This window comes from Salvelinus alpinus, chromosome 6 (assembly GCF_045679555.1).
Source record: "Salvelinus alpinus chromosome 6, SLU_Salpinus.1, whole genome shotgun sequence".
NCBI classification, from domain to species: domain Eukaryota; kingdom Metazoa; phylum Chordata; class Actinopteri; order Salmoniformes; family Salmonidae; genus Salvelinus; species Salvelinus alpinus.
In genome coordinates, this window is record NC_092091.1 from 73,063,925 (window position 1) to 73,073,122 (window position 9,198).

At 41.1% G+C, this 9,198-nt stretch overlaps 7 non-coding genes across 7 annotated transcripts; all 7 read right to left on the reverse strand.

The window, feature by feature from the left end:
* Positions 1 to 338: 338 nt before the first annotated feature.
* On the reverse strand, positions 339 to 410 carry trnae-cuc (transfer RNA glutamic acid (anticodon CUC)). Its single transcript has one exon. It is a non-coding gene; the product is annotated as a tRNA-Glu (tRNA).
* A 4,443-nt stretch (positions 411 to 4,853) lies between these two features.
* trnae-cuc (transfer RNA glutamic acid (anticodon CUC)) lies at positions 4,854 to 4,925 on the reverse strand. Its single transcript has one exon. It is a non-coding gene; the product is annotated as a tRNA-Glu (tRNA).
* Positions 4,926 to 6,094: 1,169 nt separating this feature from the next.
* Positions 6,095 to 6,166, reverse strand: trnae-cuc (transfer RNA glutamic acid (anticodon CUC)). Its single transcript has one exon. It is a non-coding gene; the product is annotated as a tRNA-Glu (tRNA).
* Positions 6,167 to 6,702: 536 nt separating this feature from the next.
* On the reverse strand, positions 6,703 to 6,774 carry trnae-cuc (transfer RNA glutamic acid (anticodon CUC)). Its single transcript has one exon. It is a non-coding gene; the product is annotated as a tRNA-Glu (tRNA).
* Positions 6,775 to 7,309: 535 nt separating this feature from the next.
* trnae-cuc (transfer RNA glutamic acid (anticodon CUC)) lies at positions 7,310 to 7,381 on the reverse strand. The gene has a single exon. It is a non-coding gene; the product is annotated as a tRNA-Glu (tRNA).
* A 1,039-nt stretch (positions 7,382 to 8,420) lies between these two features.
* trnae-cuc (transfer RNA glutamic acid (anticodon CUC)) lies at positions 8,421 to 8,492 on the reverse strand. The gene has a single exon. It is a non-coding gene; the product is annotated as a tRNA-Glu (tRNA).
* Positions 8,493 to 9,028: 536 nt separating this feature from the next.
* Positions 9,029 to 9,100, reverse strand: trnae-cuc (transfer RNA glutamic acid (anticodon CUC)). Its single transcript has one exon. It is a non-coding gene; the product is annotated as a tRNA-Glu (tRNA).
* Between the last annotated feature and the right edge of the window lie 98 nt (positions 9,101 to 9,198).

Below are 9,198 nucleotides of genomic sequence, written 5' to 3' on the forward strand. Positions count from 1 at the left end.
AAGTTAACTCACAAAATATTAAAGAAGGATTCAGAACGCATAGGATAATCCACATTTCCAAATCATCGTAGTCCTTCGATATCTCAGTTGCTAGAGCGGTGGACTGTAGGATAGTAAATAATTAAATTTTTAGGTCGCTGGTTCAAATCCTGCTCCCGGAGGATGTTTTTGTATTCATGTCATAAATGTAGCATGAGTCATCAAGATATTAAAATGTTCACAATGACTTATAATATATTATTATAGTGGTATGGATAGAGTTGCAATGTAAAATCGTACGTATGTGCGATAACCTACTAAATTCATTGTGACAGGTTGCACAAGTCGCAAAAGTCTAGTTCCCTGACCGGGAATCGAACCCGGGCCGCGGCGGTGAGAGCGCCGAATCCTAACCACTAGACCACCAGGGAAGGATACTCTGTGTAAAAAGGCCCACAATTTGAAATGGTACATACAGTTGACGTCAGAAGTTTACATACACTTAGGTTGGAGTCATTAAAACTCGTTTGTCAACCATTCCACACATTTCTTGTTAACAAACTATAGTTTTGGCAAGTCGGTTAGGACATCTACTTTGTGCATGACACAAGTAATTTTTCCAAAAATTGTTTACAGACAGATTATTTCACTTATGATTCAGTGTATCACAAATCCAGTGGGTCAGAAGTTTACAAACACTAGGTTGGCTGTGCCTTTAAACAACTTGGACAATGACCAAAAATGATGTCCTGGCTTTAGAATCTTCTGATAGGCTAATTGACATAATTTGAGTCAATTGGAGGTGTACCTGTAGATGCATTTCATGGCCTGCCTTCAAACTCAGTGCCTCTTTGCTTGAGATCATGGGATTTTCAAAAGAAATCAGCCAAGACCTCAGAAATAAAATGTAGACCTCGGAAGGACACTGCAGGGAAAATCATTTTGTAATTTGAAGAGGTACAGTGCATAGGCGGAAATCCCAGGGGGGACGGGGGGGACACGACCCCCCCATCTTGGGAAAAATATGATTTGTCCCCCCCAATATATCACTGTAAACATAACTATGTAATTTCAATAATATTAATAATACGCAATGAAAGCACTTGTGCTGGTTATAGACACTTAATAGCGCGTTTTTAAGTTTCAAAAGATTGCGACCCCCCCCGCCCTTTGCCTCACAATGGTTTGATCCACTGCCAGTTCTTTAGCTGGCAAGGTAATAGAGGGTTCGTAACTACTGTCCGAAAGGGACATGTACGTAGCTGACGTGAGGTTAATCCAGTCAATCCATAGCAGGTCCATAGCAATGTTATTTATTTATTTTTATGTTGGCAGGGTTCGCACACTAGCTGAATTTGCAGAGCTAGCGCGCAAACTAAAGCAACATTAACTATCAAGCTAGCTAGTACCTATTCCATTTATGTGGCGTCGTCAAAGATGGAATCTTTGCTATCGTCAATTTAATCCAAGATCAGCATGCAGCTGTAGTGCTTCGACGTCCCTGTGATAAGGTTAGCGATAAACTGAAGTCCAAACTGAACAGAACAGAACTACACTCTCTTCTACCATTGTCTTAAATATATATAATGGTCTCGTTGCAAAAGATAAATTGTCGCTAGTGAACTTTTGTATTTATTTTTATTTCACCTTTATTTAACCAGGTAGCAAAGATTATAGCAAACACACAGAAACGGAATTGGTGCTCGCTAGCTTTACAAATTCAGCTATTGTTGGAAGCCAGCCAATATGAAACAAACTATTAAAATTACAAAAGGTTGCAGCATGTGTTGTGTAAATGTGTGTGTGTGCAGCTAGGCCAGCCAGCCAGGTAGAAAAATGGCAGAAAAAAGTAAGAAGACGGACATCAGAGTATTTGTCAGTACACCAAAACGCATAGTAAGAACTCTAGTAGCCTAATATCTCAAAGACTAGTTGATAAAATGTTCATAAGAAATAAGTGAAATGCTAATGGGAATGTTTCACAATGATGTCATTAGGCAGAGCAGGCAACAGATGGCACACAGACAGCAGAGTTGGGGACAGATATGCAGGGACAGATTGGCAGAGACAGGGAGTCTCAGGTAAGTTTGTTGAGTCTTTGTTTGGCAACATTATGAAAGGTTCTCAATTTTTTTGACTTGTAAAATAGGGACATAATTGGAAAATGCCATGGATACCCCCACTCTCAACTTAAACTGGTGACTAAACTAAGATTTGTTTACGGCAATGGTATTGCTGTTGTGATTAATTGTGTAGTTTTGGGTACCGGTAGTTAGGAGTACGGCAAACACCTTATTTCTTTTCTAGGAGACAGACTGTGAGTCAGTTAGGGTGATGAAAGGGAAAGAGCCAAGGAGAGAGACTTCAGAGGACAGTGTCACAGCCACGGCAGGACCAGGTGTCACCCTTGTTGCCAGCAGCACCAGTATAGGGGACAGTGGCACAGCATTGTCCAGTTACCTCAGTGATGGCACAAAACCATATCAGCCACACCCACAATTTATAGAACCGCAAACTCTTGCCAACAGAGTGTTGACGTTTCAAGAGAGATGGTTTCGCGATTTCCCCTGGCTACATTATAATCCATCAGTAAAAGGAGTGTTGTGTTTTCACTGGAGCCAAGGGTTTTCAAGCCAGCCATCTTTTGGCCAAAGAGCAGATGCTGCCTTCTTTAGTGCAGGATTTAGGAACTGGAGAAAAGCCATTGAAAAATTCACAGCACATCAAAACTGCCAAACCCACCGCCACTTTGTAATTGTAACAGCACACCAGCTAAATCCAATCAGTGTCCAGTTATCCAGCGCGTGGGGTAAACAGCAGGAGGACGCAAGGCATTGCTTGATGAAAATTGTTAGTTCGGTGCGGCATGTAGTAAGACAGGGACAAGCCTTTAGAGGCCACACGGATGACAGTGGGAATTTATACCAGCTTTTGAAACTTAGGGCAGAAGAGGATGATCCCATTTTACTGAAGTGGTTAACAGAGCGTACCACAATGTACACAGGCCCCAAAGCACAGAATGAAATTCTGAACATCATGGCCAATAGTCATTCGAGGCATTGCAGCTGAGATTAGGTCTCTTCCGATTGTACAATTTTCATTAATTGTTGATGGTACTCAAGATGTCTCTGGTGCTGAACAGGAGAATGTCTGTCTGCGTTATGTTGACCATGACCATGTCCCTCACAAGGAGTTTATTGGGCTATACAGGGTGTCGGAGACAACAGGCGAGGGCATTGCGAAAGTGGCAACTGATGTGTTGTTGAGGAAACCCGCAAACATATGCTCGGTTCTTTTGTTCAGTAGTGTGTATAGCAGTGGTTCTCAACCTTTTTGGTGTACTGGAACCCCTGCATATTTTGAGGCAAGGCAGGCAAGGTTTTGAGCGGTCCTCAGGGACCTCCACCCCCTCTATATTATATGTAAACTTACTGGAAACCTTGTGGTACTGACTACATTCATTACACTTTTTTATTTCACGGACCCCTTGCAATTAGTCCATGGACCCCTGTTTGAGAACCCCTGGTGTAATTGATATTTGTTCTTTTGTTTAGTAATTTTCAGTACACTTACAAATTATTTATTTCATGTTATTTTATTTAAAATAGCATACTTTGTGCGACATACTTGTCCATAGCTGCTGTTTGAAGAGTTGAGACACTGACTGAAGGATATTTTGTTTGATTTATTTGGGTTTTTCATTGAAGTAGTTATTTTGCTTTTAGAACTGTACTTATTTTAAGCTTTTTGTTCTTGCAAAGATATTGTAGTAGACTCAGGCCAGGTGCACATATTTAATGACTATATAAATGTATCAGAAAAAGTCAAATTAAAAGGTCAATTCAATACGGAGACCAACTTTGTGATGGTTCTCAATGGAGATTCTTTTAGATGTGATCACACCATGTTCATTGTATTTATGAAAACTACACCCATACAGTGTACAGTACCATTGTCACCTACTGACCTTTCTTGATATTGCTGGTTGTAAGTACGAATACCTGCATACATACTGGACTGGTAAGGAGCACTGCTATAACTATTATTAGTAGTAGAATTATAATGATTTAAACATTTGAACAAGTTGGGAAAACCCTTCAGTTAACTACTGTACCTATCAATTATCCAGTTGTAGGAATTATGGTTCCTCAATATACATTTAACATATAACAACGTATACTATGTGTTACAGCACTACTTTTGGTGTCCCCCTCAGGAATTGCTCTTGAGAAAATGTAATGTAATTGTCCCCTCCAAGGTTGATATCAGATTTCCGCCCCTGGTACAGTGATTCCGTGACCGGGAATCGAACCCGGGCCGCGGCGGTGAGAGCACCGAACCCTAACCACTAGACAACCAGGGAAGGATATTGAAATGGTACATACAGTTGAAGTCTGAAGTTTACATACACTTAGGTTGGAGTCATTAAAACTCGTTTGTCAACCATTCCACACATTTCTTGTTAACAAACTATAGTTTTGGCAAGTCGGTTAGGACATCTACTTTGTGCATGACACAAGTAATTTTCCAAAAATTGTTTACAGACAGATTATTTCACTTATAATTCAGTGTATCACAAATCCAGTGGGTCAGAAGTTTACAAACACTAGGTTGGCTGTGACTTTAAACAACTTGGACAATGACCAAAAATGATGTCCTGGCTTTAGAATCTTCTGATAGGCTAATTGACATAATTTGAGTCAATTGGAGGTGTACCTGTAGATGTATTTCATGGCCTGCCTTCAAACTCAGTGCCTCTTTGCTTGAGATCATGGGATTTTCAAAAGAAATCAGCCAAGACCTCAGAAATAAAATGTAGACCTCGGAAGGACACTGCAGGGAAAATCATTTTGTAATTTGAAGAGGTACAGTGATTCCCTGACCGGGAATCGAACCCGGGCCGCGGCGGTGAGAGCGCCGAATCCTAACCACTAGACAACCAGGGAAGGATACTGCAATTCAAATTGCTTCACAATTTGAAATGGTACATACAGTTGAAGTCTGAAGTTTACATACACTTAGGTTGGAGTCATTAAAACTCGTTTGTCAACCATTCCACAGATTTCTTGTTAACAAACTATAGTTTTGGCAAGTCGGTTAGGACATCTACTTTGTGCATGACACAAGTAATTTTCCAAAAATTGTTTACAGACAGATTATTTCACTTATAATTCAGTGTATCACAAATCCAGTGGGTCAGAAGTTTACAAACACTAGGTTGGCTGTGCCTTTAAACAACTTGGACAATGACCAAAAATGATGTCCTGGCTTTAGAATCTTCTGATAGGCTAATTGACATAATTTGAGTCAATTGGAGGTGTACCTGTAGATGTATTTCATGGCCTGCCTTCAAACTCAGTGCCTCTTTGCTTGAGATCATGGGATTTTCAAAAGAAATCAGCCAAGACCTCAGAAATAAAATGTAGACCTCCACAAGTCTGGTTCATCCTTGGGAGCAATTTCCAAACGCCTGAAGGTACCACGTTCCTCTGTACAAGCAATAGTATGCAAAACAACAGCAAAGGACCTTGTGAAGATGCTGGAGGAAACAGGTACAAAAGTATAAGTCTGGTTCATCCTTGGGAGCAATTTCCAAACGCCTGAAGGTACCACGTTCCTCTGTACAAGCAATAGTATGCAAAACAACAGCAAAGGACCTTGTGAAGATGCTGGAGGAAACAGGTACAAAAGTATCTACAGTGAAACGAGTCCTATATCGACATAACCTGAAAGGCCGCTGAGCAAGGAAGAAGCTACTGCTCGAAAACCGCCATAAAAATGCCAGACTACAGTTTGGGGACAAAGATCCTACTTTTTGGAGAAATGTCCTCTGGTCTGATGAAACAAAAATAGAAGTGTTTGGCCATATTGACCATTGTTATGTTTGGAGGAGAAAGGGGGTGTCTTGCAAGCCGAAGAACACCATCCCAACCGTGAAGCACAGGAGTGGCAGCATCATGTTGTGGGGGTGCAGGAGAGACTGGTGCACCACTAGAACACCAGGGAAGGACACTGCAGGGCAAATGGTTTTGTAATTTGAAGTGGTACATATGTGCGATAACCTACTAAATTCATGGTGACAGGTTGCACAAGTAAACAAGTCGCAAAAGACTAGTTCCCTGACCGGGAATCGAACCCGGGCCGCGGCGGTGAGAGCACCGAATCCTAACCACTAGACCACCAGGGAAGGATACTGCAGTGCAAATTGGTCCACAATTTGAAATGGTACATACAGTTGAAGTCTGAAGTTTACATAAACTTAGGTTGGAGTCATTAAAACTCGTTTGTCAACCATTCTACACATTTCTTGTAAACAAACTATAGTTTTGGCCAATCGGGTCGGACATCTACTTTGTGCATGACACAAGTAATTTTTCCAAAAATTGTTTACAGACAGATTATTTCACTTATGATTCAGTGTATCACAAATCCAGTGGGTCAGAAGTTTACAAACACTAGGTTGGCTGTGCCTTTAAACAACTTGGAAAATGACCAAAAATGATGTCCTGGCTTTAGAATCTTCTGATAGGCTAATTGACATAATTTGAGTCAATTGGAGGTGTACCTGTAGATGTATTTCATGGCCTGCCTTCAAACTCAGTGCCTCTTTGCTTGAGATCATGGGATTTTCAAAAGAAATCAGCCAAGACCTCAGAAATAAAATGTAGACCTCGGAAGGACACTGCAGGGAAAATCATTTTGTAATTTGAAGAGGTACAGTGATTCCCTGACCGGGAATCGAACCCGGGCCGCGGCGGTGAGAGCGCCGAATCCTAACCACTAGACAACCAGGGAAGGATACTGCAATTCAAATTGATTCACAATTTGAAATGGTACATACAGTTGAAGTCTGAAGTTTACATACACTTAGGTTGGAGTCATTAAAACTCGTTTGTCAACCATTCTACACATTTCTTGTAAACAAACTATAGTTTTGGCCAATCGGGTCGGACATCTACTTTGTGCATGACACAAGTAATTTTTCCAAAATTTTTTACAGACAGATTATTTCACTTATGATTCAGTGTATCACAAATCCAGTGGGTCAGAAGTTTACAAACACTAGGTTGGCTGTGCCTTTAAACAACTTGGAAAATGACCAAAAATGATGTCCTGGCCTTAGAATCTTCTGATAGGCTAATTGACATAATTTGAGTCAATTGGAGGTGTACCTGTAGATGTATTTCATGGCCTGCCTTCAAACTCAGTGCCTCTTTGCTTGAGATCATGGGATTTTCAAAAGAAATCAGCCAAGACCTCAGAAATAAAATGTAGACCTCGGAAGGACACTGCAGGGAAAATCATTTTGTAATTTGAAGAGGTACAGTGATTCCCTGACCGGGAATCGAACCCGGGCCACGGCGGTGAGAGCACCGAATCCTAACCACTAGACAACCAGGGAAGGATACTGCAATTCAAATTGCTTCACAATTTGAAATGGTACATACAGTTGAAGTCTGAAGTTTACATACACTTAGGTTGGAGTCATTAAAACTCGTTTGTCAACCATTCCACACATTTCTTGTTAACAAACTATAGTTTTGGCAAGTCGGTTAGGACATCTACTTTGTGCATGACACAAGTAATTTTCCAAAAATTGTTTACAGACAGATTATTTCACTTATAATTCAGTGTATCACAAATCCAGTGGGTCAGAAGTTTACAAACACTAGGTTGGCTGTGCCTTTAAACAACTTGGACAATGACCAAAAATGATGTCCTGGCTTTAGAATCTTCTGATAGGCTAATTGACATAATTTGAGTCAATTGGAGGTGTACCTGTAGATGTATTTCATGGCCTGCCTTCAAACTCAGTGCCTCTTTGCTTGAGATCATGGGATTTTCAAAAGAAATCAGCCAAGACCTCAGAAATAAAATGTAGACCTCCACAAGTCTGGTTCATCCTTGGGAGCAATTTCCAAACGCCTGAAGGTACCACGTTCCTCTGTACAAGCAATAGTATGCAAAACAACAGCAAAGGACCTTGTGAAGATGCTGGAGGAAACAGGTACAAAAGTATCTACAGTGAAACGAGTCCTATATCGACATAACCTGAAAGGCCGCTGAGCAAGGAAGAAGCTACTGCTCGAAAACCGCCATAAAAATGCCAGACTACAGTTTGGGGACAAAGATCCTACTTTTTGGAGAAATGTCCTCTGGTCTGATGAAACAAAAATAGAAGTGTTTGGCCATATTGACCATTGTTATGTTTGGAGGAGAAAGGGGGTGTCTTGCAAGCCGAAGAACACCATCCCAACCGTGAAGCACAGGAGTGGCAGCATCATGTTGTGGGGGTGCAGGAGAGACTGGTGCACCACTAGAACACCAGGGAAGGACACTGCAGGGCAAATGGTTTTGTAATTTGAAGTGGTACATATGTGCGATAACCTACTAAATTCATGGTGACAGGTTGCACAAGTAAACAAGTCGCAAAAGACTAGTTCCCTGACCGGGAATCGAACCCGGGCCGCGGCGGTGAGAGCGCCGAATCCTAACCACTAGACCACCAGGGAAGGATACTGCAGTGCAAATTGGTCCACAATTTGAAATGGTACATACAGTTGAAGTCTGAAGTTTACATAAACTTAGGTTGGAGTCATTAAAACTCGTTTGTCAACCATTCTACACATTTCTTGTAAACAAACTATAGTTTTGGCAAATCGGTTAGGACATCTACTTTGTGCATGACACAAGTAATTTTTCCAAAAAATGTTTACAGACAGATTATTTCACTTATGATTCAGTGTATCACAAATCCAGTGGGTCAGAAGTTTACAAACACTAGGTTGGCTGTGACTTTAAACAACTTGGACAATGACCAAAAATGATGTCCTGGCTTTAGAATCTTCTGATAGGCTAATTGACATAATTTGAGTCAATTGGAGGTGTACCTGTAGATGTATTTCATGGCCTGCCTTCAAACTCAGTGCCTCTTTGCTTGAGATCATGGGATTTTCAAAAGAAATCAGCCAAGACCTCAGAAATAAAATGTAGACCTCGGAAGGACACTGCAGGGGAAATCATTTTGTAATTTGAAGAGGTACAGTGATTCCCTGACCGGGAATCGAATCCGGGCCGCGGCGGTGAGAGCGCCGAATCCTAACCACTAGACAACCAGGGAAGGATACTGCAATTCAAATTGCTTCACAATTTGAAATGGTACATACAGTTGAAGTCTGAAGTTTACATACACTTAGGTTGGAGTCATTAAAACTCGTT